The 25,230-nt window shown below is 34.8% G+C and overlaps 1 protein-coding gene across 1 annotated transcript in view; it reads right to left on the minus strand.

The window, feature by feature from the left end:
- Window positions 1-25,230, minus strand: part of LOC136828657 (glutamate receptor ionotropic, delta-2-like) — a 310,264-nt gene that overhangs the window by 274,427 nt on the left and 10,607 nt on the right. Inside the window, exons 2-3 of the mRNA XM_067086706.1 lie at window positions 22,337-22,409; window positions 21,848-21,865 (exon numbers count right to left, since the gene is read on the minus strand). The gene's annotated coding sequence lies outside the window, so the exon portion shown is untranslated. The remainder of the gene's footprint in view (window positions 1-21,847; window positions 21,866-22,336; window positions 22,410-25,230) is intronic.

The following is a 25,230-nucleotide window of genomic DNA, read 5'->3' on the forward strand; positions in this document are numbered from 1 at the left end:
ACTCACTCCTTCACTCTTTTTCCTTTTTTTGTCATTCTAAACCAAATAAATTTCAATAGACTGTTTTATTTCGTTCAGGAAAAATTCAATTACTCACATACCAATGGGCATAAAAACAGAAGCGCTGCTGCAGAGACTCAAGTATCGCTTCAACGTTTAAACCGACGACATATCAACGAGAATGAAAAAGCCAAGACAGCTTTCCGCTACCCACTGAGATGATCTGAACGGCTTCCTGATAAAACAGATGGCAATGCGTCTTACTAGAACTAACTTGTTAAATGTAGCTTAAAGATTGATCCCCGGGTTAAAAAGAGCCAGTTCTGGGTGGTATCTCCACTTCCACTAACGTAGGGGAAGACTCGGGAAAGAAGAAACGGAGAAGGGGGTGTGGGTAGGAGTGGGGTGGAGCAAGATAACGATGGATGAGATGTGAAAAAAGTAAACACAGAGATTCTGTAGGTCATCGATCAAGTGAAAAAAAAATGGAAATTGTCAATAAAAGAATTAAGTATTTCACGTGTGTATGTCGAGAGAATGTAATTTTTTTCAAGAAGATACGTAAGCTTAGGACGGATAAACATACATACATACATACATATATATATATATATATATATATATATATATATATATATATATATATATATATAAATCTGCATGCATGTATAGTCCGTCCTAAAGTTAATATCTAAAAAAATTACATGTTCCTCCGTTGTAAGTTAATATATTTAAAAAATTACATGTTCCTGGTTGTGAAACATATATTTGAAATGCTGTGTGTGTGTGTGTGTGTGTGTGTGTGTGTGTGTGTGTGTGTGTGTGTGTGTGTGAGAGAGAGAGAGAGAGAGAGAGAGAGAGAGAGAGAGAGAGAGAGAGATAAATAGGTCATCTCCTGGCTAAGTGAGAAAACCCCACAATGATAATTAGAGCACAGTCACTGAATAGACTTAAAGCCTCCGATTTTGCCAAAAGAGAAACAAAAGTACAGCATCCAAAATGTGAGACAATAAATAATTTATCAATGCGTATTATGCGAGAATAAATACCTATCGCTTTAAATGTATATTTATAGTAAAACTGTAGCAATCTGAGAATCCAGTAAGATGCTATCCAAGACTGAATGAACTGTTATTACCATTCTTCAAAAACAAAGAATTGCAAGAATAGAAAAAGTATGAAGAAAGAATAGAAAAGGGAATATAAAAAAAGAACAGAACATACAATATGAAAAAAGGAGAAAAAGAAATATGAAGAACGGAGGTCTAGGAATCAATAAACATTAAACAAAAACATAAGGTCCCCATATACATAGAATAACTAACAACTGAGAACGGACCAAAAATAAAATCTATTGGAGACTTTGAGGAGAATACAAGCGGGCTGAGATACCAAAATAGAACAGGCACGGGTGGTTATGGCTAAACCATTAGACAAACCATACACACAAAAGAGGGCATGACTTATATCACTGATGAGGATGAATAGAAGGGTGACAAAACAGGTTTCTGAACTGAAGACACAAAAGACTTAGACAAACTGCACTTAATAATTTTCTAAATAGGTGGACGTAAGCCATAAACGTGATGTTTGGCAAGAGTGTCTTGTGATATACTTTGAATGCTACTGACGTATCAAGATCAATAAATAAAGTATCTGAAATCCTAGAGGATGACTGAAACATGTTGAATAGGATCAACGACATTAAATAGGTATTAAACAAGAATGTCTTGTGCTAGTCTTAATGACAATACAAACGATGACAACTGGACTTTAAGTTTTAAAGGAAGTTATACATAAAGTTTCAAATACTATAAAAATAAGATGTCATGGCATCAGGGAAAATTAAGTCTCCTGGCTGGAGCGGCCGTCTGACCTTGAAAGAGAATCAACCAATATGATGTGGATAGCAGCAGAAGAGACTCCGAATGAACGATCTGCCTTTTCACCTAAGTATGGATGGTGAATGAGTGAAGGCATTAAGCCCAAAGAAAAGGCCAAGAACACTGGATGCACTCTCATAAGTCATTAGATACAACAATACATCCAAGTCAAGGGTGCACTTGGGCGTTAGAGATATTCTCCAGAAGATTTCTTAGGATATCTATCGGGGTGTGAACTGGTGTGAAAAATCTAATAAACAATTGTATTTATAAAAAGTGAAAATCCTTTTCTCAAAAAAATTAACATACATTACAAAAGGTAGCTGGACAAATTAACAATAAATCAACGTCAATCAAAGTCTTCGAGTTCTCTGCAATAGGCGCCGACCTATGAGCATGATTCAATTAACATCATCTGACCTGATCAGGCAACTCAGGCGACGGAACCTAAGGCTTAAAAGTTGAAAGGTCGCTCACAAACGTCAGAGGTAGGGAACAGGTCAAGGCACTGTCGCACATGTCTAAAGACCGAACATATTGCTGCCGATGACTCAGACTCCACAAAACCCCACGTCTAGTTCACCGAGACGGTAAGTGGTGTGCCGGTCAAATCTACCAAGCCCTGAGCAGGGCTTCAACTCAGGACCACCATACTGTTAAAGTCGAACCGAAACCACTGAGCTACCACAACCTTAAAGTCGATACATTCGACAAACCAGACAAAAACTGAGCTTTCTTTCCATATTAAGTGCCAACCAGAAATTAAATAACATAACGCATAAAAATTTTACTGTTGTAAGAAGAATCGGGTTCTTATAACCGAAATATGCGATTATGTATGACAAATTACAATAAAACCTCTCTCTAAAGTTCTATTCCTTTATTGGGTTAGAATTTCTGTTTACTTCTTTCACGCGCTAATGATTAAACAACAGAAAAAGATATAAATATGAGAGAGAAATATATATATATATTATATATATATATATATAAAATTATATATATACATATATATATATATATATATAATCACAAAGGACCACTGCTGACGGGTAACGATAATTTTCATGACGTTTCACAAACCATTCTTTCCTGCAAATATTATATTACTCGTGAATATTTCGACAAAATACATAGATTTACTAGCAAAATATAGCAGAATAAATTTAAAAACAAATAATACAAAGATATAAAAAGAACGCTTAAAAAACTAAAAATTTTAATCTTGACACCACTGTATGTTTAAAGTGAGACAAAATTAGAAAAAACCAGAAAAAAAAATAAAAACGAAAAATTGAAGGTTCTTAATAACCAAAGAAAAATAAAGCGCAAAAACACTTATGTATGACTAAACAGAAGAACCTTACAATAAAACCAATTGGATGGAGAATTCTGCGAGTTTAACGACGGAACTAGCTTTTTTATCATTATGGACTCTAAAGTTCTATTCCTTTATTTTGGCCTCTATGGTTAGAATTTCTGATCTTAAAACACTTCTTTCACGTACAAAATGAAAAAACGAATGATTAAACAACAGAAAAGATATAAATATTGATGTAGTTTAAATTTTATATATATTTGTATATATATGTTTTATATATATATATATTGCTATATATATATATATATATTTTGTCGAAATATATTTTGTACATATATATATATAAATTATATATATATAATGCAACTGATATATATATATATATATATATATATATATATATATATATATATATATATATATATATATATATATATATATATATTTATACTGTATATATCTATATATAAAATGTATATACTGTATGTGTATACTTTTATATATATATATATATATATATATATATATATATATATATACATATACATATACTGTATATATAAAGTTTACATACTGTGTGTATACTTTTATATATATATATATTATATATATATATATATATATATATATATATATATATATATATATATATATATATATATATATATATATATATATATATATATATATATATATATATATACATATAAAATAAAAGGGGTCCAGAAAAACAGCAAAAGAGTAGAAATTATATAGCGTTATATTTCGAAGACAAGTCTTCCTTAACTGACAGGTAGAGAACAGTGCTATATATACAGTTGAAGGAAAGTTCTAGAAGTCGGAAGCTACATCGCTCCTGTTGACAGCTTCTTAACCTTTTTAATCGCAGGTTGGAGGAAGATTTTATCAATCAGATCTGAATCCCAGGCTCCTTTTGAGAGGTTCATCGCATTTCTTTGTTTAATCAGTGCTGATTCTACCATCTGGCTTTTGAACTGACAATCGCTGCTATAAATTATAAGTGACATATTCCAGTTTATTCTATGATTATTTATTTGGTTTAAAATAGCTGAGCTTTGTTGGCCATATCTTACAGAACGTTTGTGTTGTATTAGTGTTGGGGAGAGTGATTTACCTGTAAATCCAATGTAGGATTGGTCACAGTCAAGGCGAGGGATTTCATATACTCCTGTCTCTTTGGGGACTATCTTTTGCTGGACGTTAATTAGGGATTTGGCTAAGTAAAAAAACAAAAGGGTTAGAATTTCCAAGTGTCAGTGTCAACGTCTTAATCCTGTCCAGGTGTGAGATTTTGATTTTATTGCTGGGCGTCTTTCTGGTCATGTTTTGAGGGGTCGGTAGAAAGCGATGTTTGCAAACATCACTTTCTACCGACCCCATCAAAGCATGACCAGAGAGACCCCCCGCAATAAAATCAAAATCCCACACCTGGACAAACATCACTTTCTACCGACCCCCCCAAAACATGACCAGAGACCCCCAGCAACAAAATCAAAATCCCACACCTGGACAGGATTAAGACGTTGACACTGACACTTGGAAATTAAAATAGCCTGTTATTGGCGGTGAAATACAATAATAATTTGTTTCTCTTTAATTCCATAAAAACATTACAAACTTTACAAAATGTTAATACCGCTATGTTCCTATCCTTACATAAATGAAAAACTGTACAAAAAGTCACCTTCTAAAGATATAAAACGCCTTACGGCAAGGAAGTAACCACACGCTCTTCCTGGCCAAACAGAACAAAGTTTCACAAGCATTGTTTCCAATTCAGAACCAGTCTATTATCACAATGATTGAATTCCGTAATCTGGCGTTGTACTGGCCATGGTTACCGTCGCCGTCTGTTATCAGATGTTCAAAGCCTTTAGGCTAAATAAAACAGTGTTTGAGAGCTCCAAGGTCTAAATTAAAAAAAATAAAGGCTACCTATAGTCGTAAGACATAGCCATATTCACTGTTCATTCTCAAGATATTCAAGGATATTCATGACAGCAGGAAGCTTTCGAGTTTCACATTCAGGTGAAGTCGTACGATTACTTTCTGCAAAATAACTGAATCCGAAAAATGTCCAGTTTAATATTAAACTCATGAAACAAAAAGTGAGGTAAATGCATAGGTTTTCTTTACTCCCATTTCAGAGGTACTAAATGAACAACTACGCCTCCACTCATCTACGGATATTTTTGAGAAAATGAAATTTAGAGTGAAAACTAAACTATCACATTTACTACAGTACAACCAATACGATGATCATTATTTACCATGATTGTTGTTTATAGGTCCTTTAGCGGTTTCCAAAATCTGTTTTGCGGTCGCCAAAGACATGATAAATCCTAAACCATCATTACAGTACTTCCTGCATGTTGGACAATTTCAATTCATATACCCAGTAGGTGAAAACAAAAGAAGGCTCGTGGTCAAACCAAAGAAGGACCGATGTAATGCAAACAGACAAAATTAATTTACTTAGTTCACTGCTATATAAAATCTTTTCATCAACAAAACACCGAAAAAATCTGTCTATGATAATACCATCACTACGCCCAGAACTGTCTCATTTCAAAAGAAAATAGGAAAGAGTGCATTTATTTGCTTCTTAAATTTCGAAAGGAATCTGTAAAAGGAGAAGTTTCTTCCTTTAGTGTAGGATGCGTGTAAATACAAACGTAAAGACCACCCGCATTCTGTCGCATAAATGAAAAAAAAAGTGACAAAGGCAATTCGTTAAGATGTGTGCAAAAGGCAAGTTCTGATACCTTGCAGACCTGTGAATCCAAAACAAGAACAAAAAAATTCAATGATCTCACACAGACTTTTAAATCATTAAATAATAATTTAGGGCCGTTATCAATTTAAGAATAAGAAATAAAATCACATACAAAACTACATGGTTTTTACGGCCACAGATACAACAGTAAAATTCAACAGGCTTTTAGTCTAATTAGGCTACTTTGCGTATCTTATGAAGGGAAAACTCTGTTGGCCTTTTCTTGTATATCAATAATATAGTACCCAACTATAAGGGGATCTGTTGTGTATAACATACTGAAGAATTTTGTCTAACAATTTTTCGATATATATATACAGTATATATATACACACAAACATATCCACATAATGTATATATAATTTTATATATATATATATATATATATATATATATATATATATATATATATATATATATATATATATATATGTATGTATATAATCTATATCAGAAGAAATTAATGGACAAAATTCTTCAGTGTGTTATATACAACAGATCCCCTTATAGTTGGGTACCATATTACTGATATACAAGAAAATGCCAACAGATAAGATATATATATATATAATATATATATATATATATATATATATATATATATATATATATATATATATATATATATATATATATATATATATATATATATATATGTGTGTGTGTGTCTATATATATACATATGCACATATATGTATGTATATGTGTGTATGTATTTATGTAAACATATATATATATACATATATATAAACATTTATGTGTATATACACTATATATATAATGATAGATAGGTAGTTAGACAGAGAGACAGATGCGCGCGTGGAAGCTGTCGAAAGATTTCTTCTTCACTATGTATTATACGACGCATGAGATATTGCAAGTTGGCTCTGAATGTTATTTTTATATGAAGATATAATCAGCGTATCTTTTTGACAACAGTATCAACAGCTGAATCCTGCGATTCTAAGATGTCCGCTTCGGCAAGAAACACCACGGGAAGCTCTCAGCAATCAAGAGATATATTCTTGAGAGTGGGCGGAGACTGAAGGGCACCTCATTATAATCCTGCTCCTGTGGGCAACTGAGCCCAAGAATAAAGCGTCATCGATCAAATCGACGGATCTTTGACGTGGATTTTGATATTTGGCTCTTTTCTACCTCATTTACCCCATGCCTTCATTTTTTCCTCTCATCTCTCCCTTCCCCTCCATTTTACCCATAAACTTTCTTCAACAGCTTTACCTCATTTAACTCTCGTTATTTATAGATTTATTGGAGTGCCAAAGTCTTACCATTCACCTTCCCCTACAACATTCACGAGAGAAAAAATGCACAGGAATCATTCATACCTTCGCCTTCAACACCACAGCCCAGCTTCCTGACGCCTATCCTCGTTAACATAAATACTGTTAATTAATAACGCCATGACCCCAACCCACTACACATATTATTTATAGGATATAGACGCGTTTTTCGTTTAGAACGTTTAACAATATTCGCTATAATTAGATAGGAATTTTAAAATGAATTAGGAATCACTTACATAAAAAAAACCGCCGAAACTAATCCGGTTATTTCATCCATTCGTCCTCGCAGTACCAGTTCTCCGAGGCCTCAGGGTAAAACATGCAGTGTCCTCGATCTCGTGTGGGGCACCTTCTCTCAACTAGAGGGAACCTTGCATACGAAAATACCCTAGGTGCCCTATTTGCCTTGAGAAGGACGAGTTGAGGAAGCTACTGAAGATGTACTTCATACTTAACTGCACCCCCATAATGCGGGAGGTGAGCGGAGGGTGGTTGGGGGGAAGAAGCGGGAGGAGGGGGAGGATGAGGAAGGGGAGGCAAGGAGAGGAGGAGGGTTACTTCAGTAGACTGCCATTAATCTAATCCGGAGCTGTTTTTGCAGTTGCAACCACGTTAGTAAAAGGGGAAAATGCAGTTTCCGGTGCAACATGACCCATCTTCTCACCCTTCTACTCTGCACTCAACCCCACACGACCCCTACCTCTTGGTCTCCCTCCCTCCTTCGTTTATTACCCACGATCCTTCTTCTTTTATTTTTGCTTGTTTCCGAAGTCAACCGGAGGTATCATTTTATTTGTTCAAGCCACGTTCATGAGAGTTTCTTCATTATTTTCCATCACATATATGTTGGATGACGCAATCTGGGCAGATATCTCACGGTCTTCGTATATTGCATATTATTGACACCGCTGTTTCAATCTGAATGAAATGCGTTGCATATATTCAAGGGATCTTTGCACTATGAACGTGTTGATGATTGATTTGCTGATGGTTCAGTATTTGCAATAATGATAACATCATTACAGTCTGACAAAACACCTGTGAACAGTCATCAAGAAATCCATATCAGTTTTTCTGTCGAGATAGTGAAGGACACGTGCTCAGCAAATGCAATCGTTGTTCAGACAAATAAGGAAAGCATTACTGACTGTACCAGGAGAAGAGATGCCACGCCAGAAGGAAGTGAAAACTAGCTTTTTCATATTCATACCATCATAAAACTTGAACATTTATGACACCAGAGGCAACGATAAGCTCGCGGACACTGAAATTTACAACAATGATATTGACGACGATCAAGGACTGACCCCGAAAGTGTACATGTTAAAAGAGTCATTTCCCAAATTAACTGTGTTCCTTCCCCGCCCCTCCCAACACCCTCTCCATTTCTCACTCGGTTTTGGACTTCCCTCTTTCTTAGTCGACCTTCGAGGTTATCTTACCCAGTCGTCTTACTCATCGTGATTCATCCTCATTTATTCACTCCCTTCCTTCCTTCCAATTACCCTGATTCTCTCTCTCTCTCACATGTATGTACATAACAACCATACTCCTTTTAATACTTGTCCGATAACCTGTCTACTTATTTCTCTCTCTCTCTCTCTCTCTTCTTAGCTCGCCCTACACATGACTAGTGCTGCTCCCTTGCGTTTGTTGGCAAAAGTCCCTTAAGTTCTGAAAAATAGTTCTAATAATACTTGTACATTTGCTGTGTTTTAGACCAGCCTCCAGATTCTTCATTGCATTACGTCATACAAATATGAAATACTTCAACACATTTATTAATTCAAAGAGGGAAGCCCAATTGCGTGAAATGAATGTATTTGGTGTACACTAGGGGAGAACAGAAATTTGTGTAACTACATACACACAAACGCGTAATATATATATAAACATATACACAAACACACACACACACACACATATATATATATATATATATATATATATATATATATATATATATATATGTGTATGTACATAAATACATACATACATTATATATGTATATGTATGTATATATGTATGCATGCATGTATGTATACAAAGAGAAAGAGAGAGAGAGAGAGAGAGAGAGAGAGAGGGTGATACAGAAAGGTTACCAAAGAGAACACTCCCCCAAAAATAATAATGTTTAGAAAGTGACCGTCTATAATTTTGGACGCAACTTAATTAGTACATAAGACACAGCGCAGAGACAAATATAATAATTGTTATATAAAAGTAATATGTATGTCCGCACATGATATGATCTGATCAGTGCGATCTTTCAACCATGATCTAATAGAAAATGGATACTGGCCGGATTCAAAGAGAAGCGTAATTATTACGAAGGCATTCAATATCTACTGACCAAAATTTATTAATCTTCAACAGGATTGCTTGCTTACAACACCCCTATATAAACTGATGTTTAACTCTGCTTTGTAACGATACAAACAATTTTCCTAATAAACAACAGCTTCACATTTTTATATGAAATCGTAAGAAAAGGCAGCTACACAAGAACTATAAATGGAAAATGAAAGTGAAAACTGAAAAAAGATTACGAAGCCGTAAGTGTCTGTCGTTTAACTATCTCCAACCAAATAAAATATCACCGTGCAGCCTAATTCGCTTAGAAAAGACATCACCACAGTTAAGAAAGACCACTATGTACTTTGGCATATTATTAAGTTGTTTTTCCTAACTTTTCAGAGAGGGCTTAAAACTAAAAATAGAAATACTAATAGGAGCACCTTGCCATACTACATACTCTCAAAGTTACCAAGACAGTCATGAATACTGTCTCAGAAATCTGGAGATTTTTTATTGACAAACTGAAGTGAATGAATGAATTAGTAAATAACAAATACTGGACAAGTAGCCCAGCTCAAGGAATTGAGGGCCCCTTTCTGGTTTCTCAAAAAATAAATTCTCCCAGAGCCTTAACCTTGACTTTTGGAGTGGAATGGAATATGAAACCTGGGCTAAAGGATAAAGGAACCTATTTGGTAATTCAGCGCTGAAAGGGAAACGGAGAGTGCAAAGCCTTTAAAAAGTGAAACAAGAAAAACCCCACAGTTGAACTATGAAACAGCTGTAAGGAGAGGGTGGAAGGTAAGATATAAGGAATGGAAGGTAAGATATAAGGAATGGAGTATGAACGGAGCTACAGTAAAAGGAATGAAGTGAGTTGCAGATAGGGGCCGAAGGGACGCTACAATGAACCTTAAGTAATGACAGCACTACCCCTCCTAGGATGACCAGAAGAGAATTCAACATGCCACAGGCGAAACAATAATCAGATATACGAGGGAGGGCTCCTGGAGTCCAACGGCGGCAGAGCTCCCGTAAGGCTGTGCCTACATGCTCACCCTCTAACAAATGTACAACTGCCTTCAAGTCTAGGAGCTCCTTGATGGTAATCTGATAACGACAACTAAAAATCCAAAACGCCATCCTACGTGCTAAAAAGGAATCTTTGCTGGCTTTTAACAATAAGGAAATGAGTAAACAAGTCATGAAAATAGCCTGTTCTAAATATAATAATTCACTGAGCAGTTCCAGTTTCTAAAAGCTTTCTTAAATATCCACTCCTCAGCATATCTACGTCACAAACAGGTGGGAAAGAGGGGCAGAAATGCTTTGATGATCCACACCTCTCATTATTGTCTTTGATTAATCGTTTACTTAAAACTCCTTTCTAAATCTCTAACATTAATGGCGGGATTCCACCCCAAAGTAGTGAATGGGTACCGGTATCAGATGGAGTCAAGAAAACGGCATGAAACTCGTAACCTCAGTTCACAGACACTTGCTGAGAACCAGGTTCTACTCTTCTGCCGCCACTCTCTCACAAAGGGGAAAGAATGATATGTATATATATATATATATATATATATATATATATATATATATATATATATATATATATATATATATATATATATATATATATACATACATACATATGTGTGTGTGTGTATGTTTGTATAAATGTAGGAATCTGAGAGAAAGTGTGGGCGTAAACAATCACGAAGTCAAAAAACGAAAAGTATGGGAAGTCAGAGCAGCATAATTATTCTAAAATATAGCATTTTAAAAAGCATACCAGATAGATAACGCGTCTTGAATAAAGGATTTCTTTTCGAACTTTCAAGCACAAAACAATTCGTAAGAAATACATATGAAACAGTGCATCAAAATCTCGAACATAAACCACGCCTTCTAGAATATTTAGTTGCAGAATGGTTGTATACAAGTATGTTCTAATCTCACACGTAGCGACTGGTAACATACTTACCATATTGGCAAGTATGTCACCAGTCGCTACGTGTGAGATTAGAGCATACTTGTACACAACCATTCTGCAACTAAATAATCTAGAAGGCGTGGTTTATGTTCGAGATTTCGATGGACTGCTTCATATGTATTTCTTAAGAATTGTTTTGTGCTTGAAAGTTGGAAAAGAAATCCTTTACTCAAGACAAACTATCTACCTGGTATGATTTTTAAAATGTTATATTTTAGAATAATTATGCTGCTCTGACTTCCCATAATTTTCGTTATTTAATTTCATGAAGGGGGATGTTTTAAAAACTACAACTGAAAGTAGGGACAGCATTTATAAGGAAATACTCATGAATGGCATCCAAAATTCTCAAACCATTCCACTACAGAAATGTTAATTTACAGATATCATTATAAAAATATAACGCCTCGTTAAAAACTTGATGTTAATAAGACCATTATAAAAATATAACGAACCTCGTTAAAAACGATGTTAATAAGACAACTTACAAATGTTAAAAGTTCAATCATCCTTATGATATGTCTGACAACCTTAAAGCATTATTTGAGTTCTATAGATATTGGAATATGCAGTTCATGTCTCGTGATCCTAATGCGTCAATCAAAACAACAATAATTATAACACTGGCGTTATGAAGCACAGAGTACAAAAAGATTTTATGCACACATCACGAACATGATAAAAGCGTTCTGTCACTAAAAGACTACATACTTTAGCGATAATCGCAAGACGGAAAATGTCAACTGAGCTAAATCATCCAACCTCTTTGCAATACATTTTGCAACTATTCACCGAAACAAAATACAAAGTTACCGAGAGTACTTATAACTCGACAGAGTAATAATCGAGAAATAAACATAGTAATACGCCAAGGGAAATGTATACATTATTGAATGAAATTGGTGACCTGAATATCTTTGCCCTAATACTGGCGTGGTAAGATTGGGATCTGAGATATCTTAGCGTATTTCAATCACGCGAATTGGGATAAATTCCATATCTTAACAACGCTGAAATTATTCGGTAACTCTGATACGTCAATTTCGCGAAACATATAGACACTGTATATGGCACTCTTCAAACTTATAACCGCTTAAAAGCAAATACATGAAAGCACAGAGGCACTGAAAACACTCAAAGGTACGTACTTCCGTGCGCGAACGCATTTAAGCGTACGTGCAATATATATATATATATATATATATATATATATATATATATATATATATATATATATATATATATATATATATATATATATATATATATATATATATATATATATATATATATATAATATATATATATATATATTATATAATGGAACTAATGAACACGTGTTTCACAGAAACAAACTTCTGGCTCACACCGGGATCAAACCCCAGTCTCTCAGGTCATACAAGAAGTCTGAACCAAAGTACTTCTGTACCGGACGTTTTTCCTGGACAGCTGCCGGCAGGTAAATTAGGTGAAAAGAAGTCAACCTGGTCAGGAAGTTGGGATGCATTTTATTGGCATATTCGAGAGATTCATCAGCCCCATCTTCCTGGTGTTTATGAGTTAAGGTCAGGCTGATGAACTTATTGAATATACCAGTAAAAAACAACCAAGCATAACATTCACGATGAAGTATGAAAGTGAAAATAAACCGCCCTTCTTAGACATAGTTTCTAATCACAATGATCATTTTAATACCACGGTTTTTAAGGGAAAAACTTTTACTGATCTGGGTTCTAATTTTTACAGTTATAAGTTTTTTAAATTTTAAATTAAGCTCTTTATCTACCCTCTTCCTAAGGAATGGAATAGCTTCCATCGAAAAATTTTACACCTCCACCAAAATTTTTTTTAATTATTGTTTTTCATAAACATCTTTATATATTTTTAAATACCAGTTTTCTTCGAAAATTTAAAATACTAACAGTTCCTAAACTATTTAATTTATACAAGTGTTCCGTAAATTAAGATAAATATTTTTATCAGGACGTACGAAAAAGTCAACCTGCCGTCCAGCTTAAATTAATGCCCGGTAAGCCAGTGACGATTGGGTCTTTGTTTAAATATAAAGACAAGCTTAATCCTTTGGTAACCTCGGGAGTCATGTATGTTAACTGCCCCAGATGTGACCTGAGGAAGTACACGGGGACCACTCGTAAACTGTTGAAAGTGAAAATGACTTTCAACGTAGCGTTAGTTACTGAACAGGTGTGAAACTATCAAAACCTGAATTCTCATGCCTAGAGATCATGCCAAAAAATGTATATACAACACTGATTACAAGGATTTTAAAATAACTGGCGAGGCTCCAAATGACCATCAGTTGTCGATATTTGGATCGCTTTCATCAAACAGGAAATTCCCCAGTTAAATATTCAGACCATGTCACCTAATCTGTAGTTCCCAAGAGTTTCCGTTGGAACCATACGGGTCCTAAGTGTCACTCAGTAATTACTGCTCATGTAATTACTTATTTTATCTAATGTTTTGCTGTTATATACTTTAATTATTTTACGTTAACAAAAATTTTATAAGCTTGAGTCTGTTTTAACTTTTAATTTTCAATTTTATTGAACAAGGGAATTATCCTTCTTCCTATACTTAATGCTGTTCATCTGGTTTGTAGCTACTTTGATACATATATATATATATATATATATATATATATATATATATATATATATATATATATATATATATATATATATATATATATATATATATATATATATATCTGGTTTGTAACTACTTTGATACTTTGATACATTATATATATATATATATATATATATATATATATATATATATATATATATATATATATATATATATATATATACTGTATGTATATATATATATATATATATATATATATATATACTATATATATATATATATATATATACAGGGTGTCCATAAAGTCTCTTTTACAATTTAAAAATATATTACAAAAGCCATCGATGAGGTATCTTAATCAGATTTGATCTGTGTACTCAGCAGTTATCAAAGTTTTTAATCACATTGCATTTGTGTATTTCAGGTACTCTGTTGATGAAAGAGGTACTGTAAGGTGAACCCCTAAATAATGGCTACTCCTCAAGAAAGGCACAATGTGCATCATGGTTTACTGAAACAAAATTGTATACGTAGACTCAAGAGAAACTACATAACTAATGAAGGAAGAGATCCACTGTCATGTCCGTCAATTCGTGCATGGCACAAGTAACTTATGGAGACAGGGACAATGTTGGATAAAGGGAGGAGTAGACGACCAAGCACATCTGAGGCAAACATCAATCGTGTAGTACAAGCTTGTGATCGATCTCCTACAAAGTCCATCCACACTGCTGCCAGTCTCTTACAGCTACCATGTTCCAAAGTGCGCAAAGTCCTACACAAGAACTTGCGATTGTATGCTTACAAAGTGCAACCCATACAGGCACTCAAGCCAAATGATAAACCAAGACGAAAAGAATTTGCAGTCAACATACCGAGACGAATTTCAGAGGATGAAGCGTTCCTCAACCAAGTTTGTTTAGTTATGAGGCAGCCTTTTGTGTTTCAGGGAAGCTGAACACACATAATGTGAGAATCTGGAGATCAGAACATCCCCATGTGACTAGGTGATTGTGTGGTGTGGGATCGTGTAGTTGAATCACTTGTCCATTTTTCTTCAACGAGACAAATTACTGATGTTTACCTTGACATTCTGACTGAATATGTGGCACCACAACTAGATGACAGTAAATCAACCATCATTTTACAGCACTATGGTGCACCACCACATTGGAAATTGCATGTTCGCAGGTTCCTAAATCAAACATTTCCAGTCCGGTGGATTGGAAGGGATGGCCCTATTCCCTGGCCACCTCGTTCACCAGATATCACTTCCTGGGGCTTCTTTCTATGGGGTTATGTTAAAGATATCATGTATTGAACAAACATACGGGACATTACTGGTCTCAAGCCAAAGTTCATTGCCACCATTGATGAGGCTATGCTACCGCGAACATGGCAAGAAATCGAGTACCATCTTGATGTGTATGGTGCCCATACAGAGGTGTAATAAAAAGGAAAAAATTCAATATATAATCCTCATTTTGTAATAATTTCCACACATTTGTCTGTTCATTTGCTTTTGTAATATATTTTTTAAATTGTAAAGAGACATTATGGACACCCTGTATGTATGTACATATATACATATATATATATGTGTGTGTAATATAAACTGTGTATATATATGCATATATATATATATATCTGAAAGAAAATTTCACCAATCATTTGAAAACACCAAATTTAAGGGTAAAATAGTAAAAAAAAAAAAAAAGTAATAAAGGGAAGACTTAATCCAACATTCTGCAACACTGTCATTGCACCCAGCCATCGTGCCTCTGGCAACCAAAAAGCAAATTCTGGAAAAAAATAAAAATTAATTGATGATTCTGCAGACATGATATAACTCAAGGGACTGCATTTACACCATAAAAACTGAATTATCTAACCATGCACATGTGTTTTGGGGCTAATTGCACTCACGACGAGCTTATGTCATGTCCACACCTACTGCAAACACATACTTATCTATCTATCTATCTACCTATCTGTCTATAAATATATATATACATATATATATATATACACATATACAAATATATATGTATGTATATACTATATATATAGTATACATAAATATAAATATATGTATATATACATTTGTGTATGTATATATATATAAATATATATATATACGCATATATACATACATCTCTACATAATATATATATACACATATACATGTATATGTTTATCACATTCACGGCGACATGTTAATAATCACCCAAGGGAAATTATAACTGATAAATGCTCTGTCACCAGTGGGCTTCGAACCGTTGCTTGATTTAGAAAGAACGATATAGAATGACGTTTGACCACTAAGCTATCAAGAGAGGTATAAGTTGATATCAAGTCTGCTTATGTCTATCGAGTTCAGGTTCTTTACTCAGAATCAATATCATTCACCTCCACCATGATTCTAATTGGTAAATTTGTAACTGGTGGCTAATAATGAATTTTTGTCACAATTACCATGACATTTTTTTATATTCACAAATGTTAGGCCAAAAATACCGTTTAATATCCTATTCACTATGCCTCGGGAACAATTTACTGCCACAGGGAATCATAATTGATAAGTGCTTCGTCACCAGTGGGAAACAACGATGGCTCAGTAGACTTTTGACTACTGAGCCATCAAGACAGGTACAAGTTGATATCGACTCTTGCCGTTCACACACACACACATACATACATATACATATTTACGTACATATCCACAACACTCAAATGGTATCTGGATACTACAGACTGATCAACTTACCTCATATAAAAATCTAGTTAATAAGTTTCAGTAGATGTCGCCTGACCACAGATCTCTCGAACCTTCCAAGTCTAGAAAAATAAAAATACAGCAATTTTAAAGTAAGCATATTTGCTACACACGTACACGCAACAATGACAATGAAACGGGATACCAATAAATAACATTAAATTTGTGCATAACAATACAATTAAAGCACATTAATTAATTTATGTACATCATCATCATCTTTATCTGTACGTATATATATATACATATACAAATATATATATATATATATATATATATATATATATATATATATATATATATATATATATATATATATATATATATATATATATATATATATATATATATAATTTCATATATATATATGCGATGTGAGGTTGAATGATCATGCTGAAAAACTTTATTAAAAACATTTTGATGAGTTTTACATAAAATCATGAATGTTTTGAACTACCAATACAGAAAATAAGAAAATGTATAAATCAAATTATTTTTCTAATAGAATGAATTGATCTGAATTAAAAATCATATGCTAAAACTCACAGTGATTTATATTTTTTCATAGAAAAAGAATTGGCTGGAACCATTGACTGCTACATCGGTAATAAATTTTCACAGACTTTTGTTGCAATTTGTAATGAATACATGAAGCAAATACTATGATGTCCTATAATATCCACGAGTAATCTACTAATGGTTGGCCAAAAGCGCAAAAGCGTAAATTGAGTTTCGTTCTCAAAATTCTGTAACAACAGTTACCATAAAATCATCTTTCAGTACAGCGGGGAGGAGAGTAACCGAATTGTGAATAAGTTACTGTAAAATTGCAGCCTACTATAAACAAACAAAAGAGCATTTTCGAGTTGAGCTTCGCGAAGAAAACATTTCTCGATGCCCTTATTTGTGTAAAGGGGAGGTACTGAATGGCCATGACTCATATAAAACAGATAATCAAGGAATATGACACTTAGGGTACTGATTCCAGCCAACTCCTCATCTCCCTCAAAATGCAGAGAATGGACACAGCTGCTGCTTACCTCTCGAGTGAAGGAGAATCCTCGTTGAGGCAGTTGTACCTCTTCAGTAACTCCTGTCACCTGGGGCTCTGCTGCATCTCTTGGGGATTTGGTTGAATTTTCCGTTACACCTCCTTAACATCGGGCCGAAAATTCCGTCGGCAGCGAAAGCACTTTAATACCTAATGCGTTTACGTGTTTAGGCAAAATGAACTACCATTCCGCCAATAAATGAACCACTAGTTTCATCATAAATTAAGAAACTGCCAAATGCTGCTACGAATTTCTCGCAGGTATCGAGCGCTGTATCTGCCTTCACATCGACAAGGACTATTTTGTTATCTTATACAAACCATACAGATGTAACGTAATTCATCTATAGGCAAAAGCTACTTTGTAACAATCCCCGTCATCAGAAGCTGTTCTAACTTGCCTGGCCACTGATAACGTCAAGCGCTCACTGCAATCAGAACTGGGCAGTAGTTCCAAAATTGTAAACTGCTCAAACATGTTTATGCAATATGGCGTTGCAATGACCATGATCATCGACACTGTGCGAATAGCTTATTTTTATTTTATGACGGTATCAAGAAGTTTAGCCTGTCATCTATCAAATTGACAACATCAGGCTGAACCTCATGACAGGAAGAAAAAAGGCATACATATTTTATCACAACACCAGAAGCTGCACTGTACTATATGTTGCCTAAAAGTAAAATAATCATTTATCAAGTTGCAAAAAACTGCTATGTAAATCAAGGTGCTATAAAAATTAAATCATAATTCCTCGAGTTGCCAAACTGCACTGTAAATCACTAAGACATGAAAGATGGTTATCATGTTATCAAATCGCCAAAAGCTGCATTCTAATTGGCAATAACATTTAAGATTGCATCACTGTAACTAATCGCCAAAAGCTGCGTCCTAATTCGCAATAACATTAAAGATTGCATCACTATAACTAATCGCCAAAAGCTGCATTCTACTTCACAATAACACTGAAGATTGCATCACTATAACTAATCGCCAAAAGCTGCATTCTACTTCACAATAACACTGAAGATTGCGTCACTATAACTAATCGCCAAAAGCTGCATTCTACTTCACAATAACACTGAAGATTGCGTCATTATAACTAATCGCCAAAAGCTGCATTGTAATCCATAGTGGGAAAAACTACATTTTATAAAATCTCCGAAAGCTGCATTGTAATCCATGAAAAGAAAGCAGGCATTTTAACAAATCGCCAAAAACGGCATTGCAATCCACATGAAACAAAAGCTGCTTTGTAGTCCGTGAAAAGAAAGAAGACAACATTTGATCACATCGCCAAAAGTTGCATGCAATCCAAGACGTGGAAGATGGTATCATTTCATAAAATTGCCAAAAAATTAATTGTAATCCTAACATAAAAGATTTATTTTTTATTTTTTTATCAAATCGCCAAAAACTGCATTGTAATGCCCGACCTGATAATACTGTCAGATCGCTAAAAGCTGCAAAGTAATCCACGACTGAAGTCAAATCAGAATCATAATTTTAAAAATAGGATTTTACTTTATAATATGACTATTAACAGTAGAATAAACAGCACTACAAAGCTGCATTGTAATATTAAGCTGTTACCACCTGTGTTTTAAATTTTAATCCAAGATAGCTTTGAAATGGTATCGTAATTTATTAAATTACCAAAGGCTACTTCGTAGTTCAAGACTGCACTGTCAGTTGCTGTAATCTATCAAACCACTTCCTGTCTGGTCATTTAGGCAGAATCTTAAGAAATGTATGTTAATCTATCCAGTATCCTAAAATCAATCAATTCTTATTATCATATCAAGATTAATCAAATCATTCATAAGCCGCCCTGTAATTCAAAGAATATCTGAGAATATACTGTAATTTAAGATAGTACCAAAAACTTCACTTGAATAATAAAAAATGCATATTCCCACAAGCTATCTTCAAGACTTTTCAAAATTGCAGAAATCGCTTACAAGTTTTTTAGTTAATCTAGCAAAAAATAGAACAGCTATTTAAGATAAGCTAGTTCTCGAAAATACCTAAAAATTAATCTTTCAACGCAATTCACTTCTCATCAGAACGTTAACAGCCATGTGAGTTATTCAAAAAAGTTAAAAAATAATAATAATCTGTAGAGGAATAATATCCTTTAGAGGAAATGATTAAAGTGTAAAATGGGGGTAATACTGCCTAAACATAACAAAGCAAAGGGATATGTAACATACCTTCTCGGCAACTACAAGCTCTGGAGCACTGATGAGTTTTTCAGACAAAACTACCCAGAAAAAACAAAAGAAAGAGATCTTTCTTCCAAAGACAAGTTAAAGTCTTCTAAAGAAGTATTTCCACTGGCGGGATTAGTTATTGTATCAAATTTTCCTTAAAAATTGTGAAAACATATCAACAACACAACATGAATGAGAGAGAGAGAGAGAGAGAGAGAGAGAGAGAGAGAGAGAGAGAGAGAGAGAGAGAGAGAGAGAGAGAGACTTAGAATTAATGAGAATAATTCAATTGTGAAGGATGCCAGTTTGCACGTTGTATACATGAAAAAACTATAAACAAAGAATTTTACATATGTTATGTATTTAAATATAAGTAATGTATATTTGAGATAGTCCTTTCTCTTTCCATGCATGTCTTTATGTCATGACGTCTATCATACGCAACCTGAAGCCAACGACGAATATTAAATAAAGAAAATATCGGATTCCTTCCAACCTTCTAAACAGCGTATCTAAATATTTCTTAAAACTAGTGCTTGCAAACTTTATTCTGTGTTTGGATTTACGTTGTATGCTTACAGGTGTAACAGGCAAATTTTTATAATCCGCGACTTCAGTTTTCTTTCAAGCATATGTAAATCCATTGTTCAAAGGATATCCTTTTATTCTGAAAGGAACTGGTAGACTGGATATTAATAGTGACCTCTATCATGGGTCAGTTTAACTACTCTCTTACATCCAATATTTCTGACAAATGTTCTAACCCCAAAAATAAAAAAAAAACGGAAGACATGAAATGTTGAATTGCACACACACACACCTGTACACACACCTGTATGTGTGTGTGTATATATATATATATATATATATATATATATATATATATATATATATATATATATATATATATATATATATATATATATATATATATATATATATATATATATATAAAAACTAAGCTTAGTATGAGAAAGGGTTTAAAAAAAGCTAAGTATGATTTATAACATAAGTAATTTATACTAATTGTAAAGCAGGATAGAATTCTGATGTTTTGAAAGTTACAAGGAGCGTTTTAAAGTGTTGCCATAATGACAAGAAAAAGGTACAGAGCTCTTTCTTCTTTATTTCTGGGTACCTTACGTCTGAGCCATAGACTAAGAACCAAGACAGTCGGCCAGTATTAAATAAAAGCTGAACCATTCAATTCTGAAATAAGCCCTAGACATTAGTTGGACTCAATGACACAAAAATACAATAGGTGCATAATAAAAACGGGTGGAAAACTTACTATCTCTGGCCCAACATTTACCCAACTACCACCAAATCGCTTCCACAGAAAGGGAGCAATGAATCACTGCAACCCTCATTATGACATGAACACTTACAGAAAATGCACTTACTTTTATTACGATAAAGAACATGATTTAAAAAAAAAACGAACTTTGCTGAATAAAACTTCGATACACGGAAGCAAGTAAAATTTATGCAATGTAAAATTTCTATATATATATATATATATATATATATATGAAGCATAAAAGTCTTACCACCTGACACGTCTTGGCTCAAAAGTACTATGGTTCCTTACCTCTAGTTCTTCATATTTCTGTAAATAGCAAATAAAAGAAATTATTAATATTTCTAACTTAATGGATTTTCTTAATGAGTTTAGATATATCTCCGCAGTTTCTCTAAAACTGACCTATTCTAATAAAACCAATGTAAAAACTTGACAAGTTTCTGATTAAGGTCCTATTGTTCAAATAGGGGTACTAAAGTTACAAAACAGTTCATATGAGCATCTGCAACATATTTCTTGGATTTCACAGGTGACAGAACAAAACTAATTCAAAATTACGAGAGAGAGAGAGAGAGAGAGAGAGAGAGAGAGAGAGAGAGAGAGAGAGAGAGAGAGAGAGAGAGAGAGAGAGATGAGGAATCTCAAAAATGACTTCGTGCAACCACTTTAAATCTAGTAACATCGTAATCTTATTAAAAGCTTTAATTTACAAAAGGCGAATTAAGTCTTAATCAATCTGCATTATAAGTATTACAGAAAGAAGACTTGAAGACTTACCGTATCTGGGAAATGATGATTTTCAAACTGAATATTGGTGGCCGATGTTAAGTTCAATAAACTCTTGCAAAGCCTGAAAAATAGTAAACGAGAGGATCGTGCCTTCATTACAAAAATATAATTCATTCTGATGTGTATTCATGTATATCAGTCAACCTAAAGCATTACACGTCTTGTAAAAAGTGTTTCCCTACTCTTTTTAACACTCCGATGCATAAACATTAAGAGCACCAGGGGAAAACAAATCATGGCTTGCTCCTTTTTGCAGCACCTACCTCACAAAAGATGACTGCAATAAACTAGTGTTTGTCATGCTAGTATTAAGCGATGAGTAGATAGATGCACTGTGGCTAAAGTGGACATACTAAAAGGCTATGATACAACTGGTAACAATGAAATGTGAAGGGCTTTAAGAATATATGGTGAAGACAAAGGTTTCTTATATGGTGAAGTCCAAATGTTCTAAAAAAATATCTCAGTTCCCAAAGAGCATTGGAACGGGTTCTAGGGGGTTAAAGACCATTCTGAGAAAAAATAACAAATTTTAATAACAACTTGTATTTTTTCCTGGAGTACAGCAGCATTGAGCGAGATACTGGCCATGTCTGAATTCAGAGCTCAGGTGAATACACAACCTGTTGGGCAGCTACCAAAGGTCTCAAACAGGTGTCTCGGAACTTGTGGCAACATCCCTCAGGTAGAATGTACAGGTGGTCTGACTATGCCACATGCCTGCCCTCATTACCTGAAATACTGATTAGTTCTTACAAAAAGCAAGGCATGGACCCATGCCCCTGAGTTTTCATTGCAGACTCATGAATGAAAGAGATCAGGAGAGATCCCTACCCTTCCGAATGCCGAAAAACATATGACAGGCCATGCAACTCCCCAACTCTTTTTGCCAAAGACAAATCTAAGAATAAAATAGTCCAAAGACTGAGACAAGTGTCCTGGTTAGACCCCTAAGTACCAGGGTCACATACCAATGAGGGGTGCTGGACTACCTGAGGTGGATAAGAATGCTAGACTCCTCATCAGCACAATAACTTCTCTGATGAGAGGTCTAGTCTCTTCAGTTCAAATACCTGCGATAAGGCCAAGTGATAACTACTTAAAGGTGCTTGTCTCTGCAAAGGTAGATGAGGAAGTCTGTGATCTGCTAAACAGAAGCTTCAACTGGAGAAGTATCCCATCTACAACACTGACCACAGGGGATGGCCAACTTTCCTTGGTACCCTTTCACTGAGGAATGCCTAAGGTACTCTGACATCCCTTCTACAACACTGACCACAGAAGATGGCCAACTTTCCTTGGTACCCTTTCACTGAGGAACACCTAAGGTACTCTGACATCTCCCTTCAGCCCTGTGAGAAAAAGCCTCTCTGCTGGTAGAGATACTGGAAGAAGTAGACTATCAAGTAGAAGACGAAAACAACAATGATGACTTCCTCCTACACTTCTTTGACTTCTTAACTAGCCTTGCTACCAAGATCTACAATGAGAAAAGCATTTGGAGGAGAACTGTCCCCAGGGAGGAGGAAGACAACTCCTCAGGACAAATCACACTAGGTTCATGCAGGGCCATGGTGAAGGTGTAGGCAGTCAAAGAGCCAGCAGGGACTGTGACAGCACGAATTGTTACCGCCATAGTTGTAGTCGCTACTGAGGTCACCTTCCCAGAGAAGAGGTGACCAAGCGAAACAGAGATACTGGGCTCTCCAGAGAGACCCAGGGAAGCCCACAATTTCCTGAGTTTCTCAGCCTCCAAAGCACCTACAAAAGAAGTCAGGTTAGTTTGAGGCACTTCCTTTCGTCCTGAGAGTGCTCACTGAAGTAACACTGCCTCAGAATGGAATGATGCTTCTATAGAGATATTGGAGTAGTCATCTTCTCCTCTATGGGGGCTCTCTGCTGAGCATCCAGTGAGACACTGAAGGGAAAGCTACCCCTTTCAGTGTAGCAACAACAGGTCAAAGCTTGGAAGGGGGAAAAAAGTCCCATAGATCCTCTTGGATGTCATCGTCAGAGTTTACCCTCCAATGACACTGGGTAGAACCTCTTCTCTCGCTTCTTCCTAAATGCAAACTTGATGCATTGTTTGGAAGGCCACTCCCGACACCAGACAAAGGCTATCTTTATTAAATAAGTTTTCTGCAGGAAACACATAAGGCATGAGGATCAACTTCTTCCAAGGAAAGAAATTTATTACAGGGTCTGTCCCTACCATGACAGTGCCTCACAACCTTCACTACCGACCTTCCCTTTGAGGAAGAAGGCAAAGATGATTCCTGGGTTTGGCTCATGATAAAAGAAAAAGCAAGGAAATATATAAATAAATTTAAGATTTATTTTTCAAATACCTCTCCATTACATAGCTTTTACTTCCGCGCCAGTGACAGTTCAACAGATTGAAACAAAAAATGAGAACACTCGGTTTTCTATGAATATTCATCTTCTGTCCATCTACTTCCCACCCCACCACCCCCGGGGGACTGATAGGTACAAACGCTTGTAGCCAGTCAGTTTACTTCTGTCCACTTTGAATGTGGGGAGGTGGGGGGGACAATTTATAATAAAGAGGTAAATATTTAAAAAATAAATCTTCAATTAAGTATTTATATATTTGAAATGAACCTTACCTCTCCATTATATAGCTGATTCACATATTTGAAAAAGAACGTGGGCAAAGTGGAAATCAGCCAACCCTTTAAAGGCTACTTAGTAACAAAATATTTTGTACAAAACAAGTGGTTGTTTTACCCAGTGAATTCAATCCATAGGCTATTACTGCCACCTTAAGAGGATTGTCACTCAGGTAAGAGGTCTTCATCATGAAGATAGCTGAGGTCTCTTTGGAGGGTGTCCCTCCTTCAGCAGAAGGATAGGTAGGGTTA

This window comes from Macrobrachium rosenbergii, chromosome 43 (genome assembly GCF_040412425.1).
Source record: "Macrobrachium rosenbergii isolate ZJJX-2024 chromosome 43, ASM4041242v1, whole genome shotgun sequence".
Lineage (NCBI taxonomy): Eukaryota > Metazoa > Arthropoda > Malacostraca > Decapoda > Palaemonidae > Macrobrachium > Macrobrachium rosenbergii.